The sequence below is a fragment of the Stegodyphus dumicola genome, chromosome 1 (assembly GCF_044657685.1).
Source record: "Stegodyphus dumicola isolate Sdum_Otavi_A_Nest chromosome 1, ASM4465768v1".
In the NCBI taxonomy this organism is placed as follows: domain Eukaryota; kingdom Metazoa; phylum Arthropoda; class Arachnida; order Araneae; family Eresidae; genus Stegodyphus; species Stegodyphus dumicola.
In genome coordinates, this window is record NC_140768.1 from 61,898,680 (window position 1) to 61,910,984 (window position 12,305).

The following is a 12,305-nucleotide window of genomic DNA, read 5'->3' on the forward strand; positions in this document are numbered from 1 at the left end:
AAAACGCTTTGGCTTTGTTTTCAGTGATTGCGACAAAACCTTAAAGGGGAGGAATGTCTTCGTGAATTACTCCGTAAGACAAACTGGCTCGTATACACGTTACACATGGGGAAAACGCGAAAATCCCCATGCAGCCAGCCCGTTCGAGGGATTCGAAATTCGGACCGAACTACCAGTGGTCAGCGATTTTACCGCTCGGCCTCTGGTTAGGCCCACAAATGAAACAGAATTTGTTCTTTTAATTTTAATAGGATAAAAACAAACAATACTATGCATTTACATTTAACATCCATTTAAAATTAATTTAGATTATTTTGCGTAAACTAGGAAATTTCTGTGTATTTAGATAAATAAAAAATATATTTCGCTCTTCGGTATTACCGAAATAAGTGCACATTTCATTTTCTTTAATGAAAATTAAATTATTTTTTTTTCAACTGTATAATATTTACAACTAAATGAAGCAATGAAGAACAAATAAAAAGTAAAAGTCAGCAACTTGTAATAAAAGAATATGTACTTGGTCTACAGAATAATGATAACCTAATTATGCGGAATTTTTGAATATCCGAATGTATTATTATTTTAGGTAGTAGGCAAAATTTGAGATTTATTGTATTTTTATAATAATGGATTAAGAAAACGGATTTATTTACTCTAATACAATTCATTTATTCTACAAAAGAAATGAAGCTAGACCTGTTGAAATTATTTAATCTTCAATAATTGCGCTTTACTCGTAATACAAAATTGATTGTTAAAATCTTAACAGGTAGTGAAGATCAGCGAAGATCTGTTTTACTATTTAGTGAATTTTGGCTATAAAATTAAAAAATTTGTCTCCTTCTTCAAACAAAATATCTAAATTCTAAACGGAGAAACACTAACAGGAAAACTATTTATTTTCTCATGCAAATAATAAGACACTGAAATTATTTTAATAATTAATAGTAGCTAAGAAATCCGCAGTGAAGTATGTAATATTAGACGTTAGAAGTTTATGTTACTAACTGCAATGATACTTAAAAGATTTATAAAAGTTATTAATTGTATAAAAAGAATTTAAATACATTTTAAGCTATATCAGTTAAATATATTATTAAATATAAAATAAACACTTTAATTACTAAAAAATGCATATATTGTTTTCAACCCCTATTTTTAGGAAATGCAGTTAAAATTTGGAAGCTAAAGACATTATGCCATATCGAATGGCAACATGCTGGAAAAGCCTATTTGCGTGTCCTCCTCACTAGTTAATTATCGTCTTATAAATCCCATAATGGCAACACTTTCTAAGTCGCATATGTTATGAATTCATTTTGGTATAACGCAGTGTAATCGCACACAAATTTTATAAAGACTTAAGATACATTTCTAAGATGATAGATAAGATGATAGCTACATTTCTAATACCTGTTAACAAATTTCTACTCAAACATGTTATCAGAATTACCATACCAGAATATATAACACTTTATTGTATATGGTTATGTCTTTGCGAAAGAATTTACAGACGATACTTATCAAAATTTGATCGTAATTTGCATTATTCATCGCAAATTGTTCAAGTTTCCAAACTGCTTATTTCCTTTACAATTACAATACGGATATTGTAACTCATAACAATTAAGAGTAAACACATTGAACAGAAATATCTCACCTGTTACGAGGACTCATTACTAATATAGTAACTTTGAGAAAGACTCATTAGTGTTCTTGTTCTGAATTTACCTTTATTTCTGTTCTTAAAAATCTCATCGACTAATTATAAAAATTCGCAAGGCATTTTATTTGGATTTATGGCAACTGACTCCACAAACACTACAGTTTGTAATTATGTAAATGGATTTCATGACACATTTAAGCTTAATCGAAGTTCTATATTTATAAAGCCTGCATAAAGAGTAATCTTCTGACTTTATATTCCATTCTAAGCAAAGAATTTTATAAAATTCCATAATCAGAAGTTATGATGGAGATTTATTTTAGAACCATGGTAATTCATGTTCCAGGAAAATGTTTATGATATCTTTTGACTAATTTGCATGTAGTTGCTAGATACTGTGCATCTATATAGGTTGTCTCATTTATTACTGGCAGAATTATATAAGAGAAATATAGAAGTGGATAAATTTTCAGACTCAAAAGGAAAATTTTGTGATTCTAGATTTACTTCTTTAAATACATGAAAAAGGGGGTCCAAGGTATTGGCAAAAAATGATAATTAAATAAATCTATGGAACATATGTGAGTCTTTTGATACATTTAAGCACTTTAAAGCAGAATTATTGATTTGTGATTTACGTTTTAATATTCTTATCATTAGTTCTTTTTATTTCACTTATAAGGTATTTCTCCCACCTTCTTAACACGCCTTCGTAGTGTAGTGGTCAGCACGCTATGTGCATATTCCAGAGGTCCGTGATTCAATTCCCAGCGAAAGCGTTGCTTATTTTTTATCACTCCTGCTTCCAAAAAAAGCCTGATGTCTCTAGAGTGGCGCCCGAACTAAAAGGGTGGTGGATGATGATTCTTCAGACCCAGGATTTGGCGATTGGGTCCCCTAAAATCTGCAATTGCTCTTTAAAAGTGGGAGTATATAAGATATTTGCCCCGCCTTCTTAGTATGCTTTCGTAGTGTAGTAATCAGCACACTGGGCGCGTATTCCAGAGGTCCGTGGTTCGATTTTCGGCGAGGGCGTTGCTAATTTTTCATCCCTCCTGCTTAAAAAAAAAAAAAAAAAACTAATGTAATGTCTCTACACACTAATTTTAAGGCTCCAGTCTAATATATTGGATTATGAGACACATTTTCTGTTTTATGACCTGATCCATTATTATATCTAAAAAGGCAATTTCTTTTCTCAAAGTAACAATATTACATATTTTAAGCCCACCAGGAGCAGAGCAGTAAAACCGCGAAAAATTGGAAGTTCTAGCTAGGTTCGATTCTACACGAATGGTGTGGCTGCATAGGAGTTTTTGTGTTCTTCCTATGTGTAACGCGGATACGAACCGATTTCTTTTAGAAGGTCCTCCACAAAGGACTCTCTTCTTAAGCTGACAATCCTAGTGTGTCATGTTTCTAAAGCTGATAGCCATAGCCAAACCATATACTTTGAAACAAAAAGGATTATTTTAAAGCATTTTTATATTGTCTATGTCTCACAGTTTCTTGCATAGTATTGTTATATTTTTTATGTCCCACAGTTTCTTGCAAGTAGACTAGCTAAGGCTATTCAGTCAGTTACCTTTGAAACATTCAACTATCATTTACATTACAACTGCATAGTATATTTTTCAAAGTGTATAATTTTTTATTTTTTTATAACTGCCGTAAAGCCCACAAGTGAAATACTTAGATTTATATAAATTATTAAATATGCTTAACTTTTTTATATTCTAGTAGTGGATAAATTAAATTTCCGACGCACCCATAACCACCAGCTATATTCCGACGTCCATCTGATACAGATCACGCAAATATATAAGATTTGAAAAAGTAAAATTTACATTTTGCTATGTATACTTTTGCAATTAATATAAATCTAAATTTTCTGAAAAATAACAAAGAACTATACTGGTTGTACAACAAAATATTTTATGAAATATTTTCAGAATTTTGTGAGTTGTAATACGTTATGAAAAATTTTCTTTTAAAGCTAATTTTTATAATATATATATATATATATTTACATTATGAAATAATTGTTACACCGAAGTGGTTTAAATCAAAGAAGAAATAGTATTAACCGGTGGCAGTCCTTAAAAAAAAGTCTCTCAAACCATACTAAAGAATGCAGCTAGCCCATAATAAAATAGAAAGAAGTGATAACGTCAGCAAGTGGTTCGTATAGATAGAATAGCGCGTGTAATGCAGTTTCATATTCTAAAATGAGAAATCAACAAGCGTATAGTAAGTCTGAGATGTTATGCAGTGTTGATAGTGCATAAAGTTGTGTTCATAGATATAAAAATAATGAGCGATACGGGAGATTAGAGTACAGGAAATACGGTCTACCGTTATGTGTTTGTCACGTTCTTGTACCTGCAATATCTCTGTCTCCCAGCTTTCATTTTGAAATCAAATTTTATCGCTCGATCTGCCTGATGTCGAAGGCTTGAAATATGACAGTATACTTGACCGATATGCACTATGTCATACAGTGTTATGTAATAAATCAAAAGATCTCGTAAATCTGGCCTAAACTTGAATGCTCTTTCATGTCATGTTTGTTTTCAGGTATTATATAAAACACAGGCTGAAGAGTTGTCGATTAGACGATTTCAAAAAGGAATCGTCCAAAACAGATTTTTGTTTTACCTGCCTCCCTTTTCTCTCCGTGATAAAAAAAAAAAAAAGAAAAAAAATCTTTTCAGAGGGTTTTTCTCCCTATGAACAGAAAGGATAGGTATGATGTGAGCCTTCTTTAAATGTTAAAATTCGTAAACTTTTGTAAAGAAAGATGACTGCAAATATATTCGACTAAAAATCATTTAAATTCAGATGCAATTTGCAAGGCATTTTTTCCCTCCATTCCGCATGCTTTCTTGGTGTAACTGGAAGCACGCTCGCCGCGTGTTCGGTAGATCCCGCGTTCGAATCTCGAAGAAAGCATTGCGGATATTTTTTCATTTTCTGCTTCGAAAAGTTCTAAATGCCTCTGTAGTGGCACCCCAATTAAAAAGTGGTGGGCAATAATTCGTTATCACCAGAATTTCGCGATTTGGTCCTCTCGTTTCCAGTCACTTTCTCCCTCCTTTCCGCATGTCATCGTTATGTAACTAAAAGCGCACTCGACACGTATTCGGGAGCTTCGGTGTTCGAACCCCGCCACGGCTATTGCCCATTTTTCAGATCTGCAGCATTGATAAAACGAAAGAATGTGCACAATATTTTGAGAATAAACCACGGTCTCCCAAGCCTACAAGCAGATAATTTGTTATTTAAATATATTGCTGTAGACAATCCTCCCTGCTTTTTACATTGCATTACGCTACGCTATGTTGCATTAATTACAGCATTAATGCTACGAAATATTCTGAGAACTGTTTGTTATTAAACTTTCATCAAAAGCGTTTTCATTCGTATTATAAATTGCGAAAGAACATTGCGTAGTATACATATATGACTTAAATGTAACATACGTATTTCTTAAAATATTTACTTTATTTTTCATTTACATATCTATTTATGAAGGCATTGTTATGTTTTACATTAGTGATATATACTAACTATATCATCTAATTTTTACATCAAAAGAAGTATTTAATGCCATCCATTAAGCCTTCTGGTACAAAATTATGCTTTGCATGCTGCACGACTACACGTCTCTCGTAATTTTATTTTCCATCTTTTTAATATTATTATACGTTTCCCAAAAATAAATATTATCCGTGAATTAAAGAAAACTTTCATAAATATCAGCAACGATAAAAATGATTGCATTGTCGTACTTTATTCTGAGCTTTTAATCATTCCATGACTTTAATCTGCTCCATTAACTCCACGGTTCCCGTCTACTTCATCCATCCTAAGTTATCTCTCTCCTAGGACATAACTTTTTACTTTACAGAAACCTAGTTCGAAGACCAAATCAAACCCATTATAAAATCGTGATGACTTGACTGATACGGAATAATCTCCCATCTGCTTCCCTCCCCTTTCCCAAGCTTCATCTATCGGCCATATCCCCTTTGGACATGGTGAGCTTTAATTGGCCGCACACCAAGTCAAAAGCCACACCTCCCACATCCATCGGATTCTTTTTGAAATTCCTTTCCCAGCACAGAAAAGAGACAGAAATTCGAAAAGATGTCATTACGCGCGAGGCGAGTTTTGATTTATTCTCGCCCAATATTCAGCTCGGCATGAGGCTAATCTCGTGGCCCACCATCCATCACCAGACGGATGGACCGCTCGTCGGCTGCGAGTGCCCCTGACAGGTGCACTTTGTCACTGCCCTGGGGATTTCGGACTCGACGACATTATGGAATAATATTGAAGGCAGTTGACGCTTTTCGGGTGAGAAAGACGGACGGGAGCCATTTCACATGTGGATGAAAAGGAGAACTAGATTTTTGAAAGAAAAAATATCTAGAAAGTTCATTATCAGTTACGTCATAAGTGGAATGTGAAGTTTATAAACATCATTCTGAATTCTCTCATAAAGTCAAATACTTCGTACCTGAAAATTATTTCACCAGCTACTTCAAGATTTCCTTTACGTAAATTTCATCTAGAGACTTTTCCCAATAATAAGATACTCCTCGACAAACAGTTCATAAATTCAATTATAGACAGCAAGTAAGTACATAATGATCACATAGTAAATGAATATAAGCTAAGATTTCAAGAAAAAGATCTCAGTTTGGAAGTTAGAAAATAATTAAAAGGGGTTCATAATTGTTCTCACTAAAATTTGTTACTATCGATATTATTTGGTAGTGACATAAGCCTCTCTGGAAACGGAGAAAAGTTTCTCGCAACTTCAAAATTGCGAATTTTTGTTTATATATATTCCTGAACTGAAAATCCAGTTGGTAAACGAGATGCATTCTAAAATTAGAACACGTTTAAAGTTTATAAAGCATTTTCCCAAAATGACTAATCCCTTAAGATTATACATTAACACTTGTAGCTGATAAAAATCAACACTTGATATATGATAAAAATAAAAGAAACCTGAAAGGGTGATTTTCTTATTTGAAAATAAGGCTAAAATGTCCAAAATTAAATTTTTGGATTGCATATATGTGTATAGACTTCACGATCTATGCATACATTTCTTTTATGTCTTAACTTCGAAGCAATTTATAAATATTAACAAATCAAAAGCCACCGAAACTGTCATTTCAAACGATAGTTAGCAGTTCTAGCGAGTTAAATGCATCAAACTTCTCACCTAAGATTTAACTTTTCACTTTTTTGAGTACTCATCTGTTACCTGATTTCTGTTTCAATTATTATTAGTTACAAAACTAGAGCAACCTTAAATTAGATAAAGCCAAATGTCACCTATTAAATACAGAAAACACTGATTGAAAATCAAAACAACGTAAATGAGACAACAAGGAAATTAAAATTAAAGAATAAATTAGTTTACTGGAAGAAAGTGACACCAAATATGCTGGATACTATGAGAATCAAGAAAACTAAATCTCCCACAAATATATTAACAAGACTTCACTGTAGAGAAGCAAGCTTCTTGTCCTCTTCTAACTTTCAGCCATCAGGTTCTTGAAAATCCCCAGACCTAGATAGCAAAAACCAATCTAAATGCAGCTACCTTGAATTCATTTAAAGCTCGGTAACAGTAAAATATTTGACTACATATCTAAAGGTTAGTACCTTTTTTCCAATCTCAGCTACGTTTCTTTAACTGTTTAGTCTGAATACTCCTGTATTTTGAAACCACGAGAATAATTACTGAATAAATCTAACTAGCAACTTAAATATTGCATTTTAAATTATAAAGGCTAGCCCTCTGTTTTCTTTAATCTTTCTCCTGCATCAAAATAATGATCGAAAATTGTTTGACATGACAAACTGACCAAATATTTTCAATATAGTTTTTCATATATAGTTTTATCTAATAATATGTGATAAATCACTAATTTTTTTTTAACATGCAAAAGTAATTTTGGATGCCAGTGCACAACATTGTGCCCCAAATGTTAATAGACTCAACTATATTACGTGTTCCAGGAAAATGGAAAGGAGCACAAACATCAAATAAAAAACTGTTTATTTACATGACATGCAACTTGCGTTCTAGTAAATTTTCAATTAAAATAGCGATTCGTATTTTAGAAAAAATTAAAATACTGAAGAATATGCGTCCAAAACGTTTATAGAATATTAACATTTGAACAACTTGTTATCAAGTTCAAATTATTTAAATTGCTTTATACTTCAAATTCGCCCCATTATTCCGTATGACGTCGAATACATGTTCCTCCATCGACAGAAATAAGTTTTGGAATAACTCTCGTTCCACATTGTACCATGCACTGTCGATGGCTACTTTTAAAGCATTCACGGAAGAAGTCTGTCTTCCATTCTCGTAAACTTTCGGAGTCATAATACCCATACATTCTCGAGCCGGTTAAAATCTGGATTCACTGGTAGCCTTTAAACAGTGGCATTTTCCACGTAAATTTTTGTAATATTAGAGGTATGAATGGGAGCATTGTCATACGGGTACACCCAATTCTGTGCTCCAATGCTTTCTGCAAATGGCATAAGAGGGTCTCTTAGTATTTTTATGCATTTAAACGAATCTTGCCGACCATCTAGAAAAATGACATCCATTCTCGTATGGGTTTCATGTTCCCAAATTGCTTATTGAAACTGAAAGCTGCCCTCACCAAAACAGATCCATCTCCGCTGTTCCTACTGAAATAGTTCCGAGATCTTTTCGTATATCATGCCAAAAATATGAATACCTGTCAGTATACTCTAGATTCCATTTGTTTTCATGACTGAAAATTATAAAGCTCCTTTTGTTACCATATGTCAAGGTCTATAACAATCGCATTCTTTTGTGATGCTTTGAAAGAGTAATGTTCGAGCCGTTTTTACTTAATCAAATAATCAGATTCCTCGATTCGGATATGAAGAGTTTTTCTGGATATTTAAAATCTACAAGCCATTGTAATTTGGCGAACCAACATTTTCTATGTGGAAGTCATTCTCTGTATTCGTCTGTGAGTATCCGTCACTCGGGGGTCTTCCTGGACGTGGTTTTGGCTGATGTGACTTCTTACGAGACATTACACGATAAATAATGCTTACAGATTGATTCAAAAGTTCCTCAATTTCTTTAACAGATATATCTGTTATTTTAAAGTTCAGAATCCTATTAATTTCAGCATCAGAAAGTTGCGTAGCTTTAGGCTTATCTAAACGCAGCTCAAATGATCCTTTTCCTTTTTTACACTGGAGGTTTGAATGAGGGCATTATCATACAAAAGGCTCAGGTTACCCTATATTGATTGCTGCTAATCAATTTGTATGAAATTACATTTGTCTATAAATGTTTGGTACACAGATTTCTCCTATTTTTATTTTTTCTAAAAGACAAATTGATATGCTTGTTAAACACGTATATTCAGATGCAAGGCACATGTGTTTTAAATAAACATATTTTAATTGGGTAATTTTACACTTATCTATTTTTAAACATGTAATGTACTTTAGTCTATAAACTTTGAGGACAGAATGCATTTCAGCGACTTTTAATAAAAGGGACCTTCCACGAAATGAGTAAGCAATGATTGAATTAATTCATTCTACGCAAGTGCTTTCTTTACCTGAAAAACGATTTTTTTAAGTTGTAAATCTATCTATTTCTTTTAAACAGTTCATGAAATCAAAATGAATTATAACTACCACACAGGGAACGTCAGAAGAGGAGAGAGAAAATGAGCAACGCTTTTTGCCTAGTCCGATATTACATGAAATAGTTGGTTGTCTAAACCTAACATTTCTGAGTTAAATCACATACTAAATGATGTCATAAATATCATGGATAGTTCCTCATTAATTTCCTTTCATTCTGTAACGTAGCACGAACATTTTATCCCCTAGTTCAGTTCATTAGTTCCAGAAAAGCAATGTGCTAGTGTCAGACCTCCATAATGGTAGACCACTGCAAGAATTATAAAAATTATAAGGCAAGAGTTATAAGGATACAGAAAAAAAAGTGTTCGCATACTTTATCATTGATTAGTGGCATCATCGAAGTCCCAGGTAATTTCCATCATATTTCAAAGCTAGATATATTTTGCAATTGTTAAACATTTTTCTTATTCGAGGTTGAATAAAAGTTAACAATCGGAATTTTATTTCCTATATTGCACTAAAATAAATATAGGAAATAAATATATTAATTATATTTATTTCCTATATTACACTAAAATAAATATAGGAAATAAATATATTAATTATATTTATTTCCTATATTTATTTCTTAGTGCAACATTTAGATAGTAATTAAATTTAAGGAATGTTAAATATTTTAAATATCATTATAACTTTTTATGATAAAAATTAAGAATATACTTCATCTGTGACAAAAGCATAAATTAAAAGTCTTATTTTGACAATAATGTGAAGTAGTATTTCACACTTTTTCTTCGTTGGGTACATATTTTCTTTCGCGTTTAACGACCGAATGATAAGATCATCAAACTGTGGTAGTTTGACACAAGTTCATATCCCGGCGATCAGGCGATGTGTAACGTGAATGCCAAGCGATTTTCCTTAGAAAATCTCCTTCTTAGAAATCGTCTTTCTTAGAATAAAAACAAAAACACTTTGCTGCTGATCGAATGATCCAAGTTCTACTTTAAATTGCAGTAAAAGGATTTGGTATTGAAATTTAAAACCTCAAAGATAAATTAAAAGTCTCATACTGCAAGGAAAGGTCAATAGTACTCAAAAGATGCAAATTACCAGGTCTTTTTAAGTGATTCATGCAATAGGAATTCAATGTAACAGGATGCGAAAAACTGAAACGCTAGGCTATTAACATTTATGATGTCAATAAAGACGTTATTTTATTTTGCCAATTATATTTGTCTGAGCATTAAGACATATCTTGAATGTTAGGGAATTATGTAATAGATATTACAATATTTATTTCAAGTAGTCGTTAAACGAAATCAATGAAATTTCTTATTATGAAACGGCTTTATTAAATTAAATCATATGATATGCTCAAGTTACCCTTTTTTATAAGCTCATAAATAAACTAGAGCAACCTTACCCCTTTCTTTGTATTTTTCCATGCATATTATCGTAATGAAATTCTGTATACAGCACTGCTTCCTTATCCACATTTCATATCCACTACAACTTATTCCGGATAACGTTATAATGTTCCTCGGTACTTTGTCTATGCTGAACGTAGAGGAACATAGTGAACTGGTAGCGACTTACTGCTGAGTACAGTATTTAACGACAGAGTCCAGAGAATAATTAAAATACCCTTTTATTCAATCAAAGAAATAATTTCAAATGGCCCTCGGGCTTACAGGAAAGCTTCCAATCGGGCTTTTAAATCAAGATAAGAAAATAAGAAACTAATCTAATACTAAACTAAATAGGCTTAGCCGAAACTAGCCACAAATACCTAACGTTGTTGGCCCTTAACTTAGCCAGCGATTAACAGCAGACACGTACAATACAACCGAACATAGCAGAATTAAGAACGAAGTAGCCTGACTGCAAACATGCGCCACTAAGGACTCCTAAGGTTCTCTCTTTCGAAGTAAGCTGAACCTTTCTTGAAATGTCCTTCCAACTCATTTGCATACAATGAGATACTAAAAATCTCATTCTGGTAGGAAATAGTATATGGGAAACGAGAATAGACCATAAAAGCATGTTTGAACTTAAATAATTGTTAAAAACTTAAAGTAACCTCTACATCGTGAAATCGCACATTTAGCGAACGTTATATAATTACTATTAGAGAAGTGAAAAAACAAAATCAGCGTTATATTTGTAAATTTTCGAGCACTAGTTTCGATGATAGAACTCCCTCGAGTGCCAAAGTGGCAGTGGTTCTGTAGTTAAACCATCGAAACTAGTCCTGGAAAACTTACAAAGATAACGGTGATTTTTGTTGTTTGAATTCTTCAATAATCATTACTCTACATGCTATTTCAACCTCAAATATATAATTACGTTTACGATTAGTTCGTTGTTATTATTGTTGTTGCTAATGTTCACTTGTCTGACGTAGTCAGCCCAAGCCCACGAAATTCCTCGTGGCAAGGAGTGTTAGACTACGTCTACCGTTGGCAACAGCCTTGAGCACCATTCAGGTGACAGTACGATTTAGCTCAGTTCCGTCCCCAATTTTTGATGGAGATCACCCCGGGGGGAAACGGGTCCAAGGGTTTCCTACCCCTCTCCCCTTACATCAAAACACACGAAAGGACTTTCGGTTCGTCGCATATTTAGAGTGCCGTCATGCCACGCCGACATGCTCTGAGATTCGAACCCGTGCCTTTCGGCACGGCAGTCAGCGACGCTAACCACTATACCGGGTGGGCGGCACGATTAGTTCGTAAATTATTTAAGTAAGCTATTACTTATCACAAAGTAAAATAAGAGTTTTCAATACATTGCAGTGTATTATAATGAATTGTATTGCTAAATAAAATAATGCAAAACATATTATACTTTCTGTCTCTTACCTATAAAAATGAGAGATTCTGGCATTTTCACTTAATCCGCAAAAGACGAGCGAGAAGTGAATAAATATAGTTCTTCTTCTGTATTTGACATA

General features: G+C 33.0%; 1 protein-coding gene across 1 annotated transcript in view; it reads right to left on the minus strand.

Annotated features, from left to right (window-relative positions):
* Positions 1 to 12,305, minus strand: part of LOC118191029 (SAM and SH3 domain-containing protein 1-like) — an 810,623-nt gene that overhangs the window by 593,817 nt on the left and 204,501 nt on the right. The window lies entirely within an intron of this gene.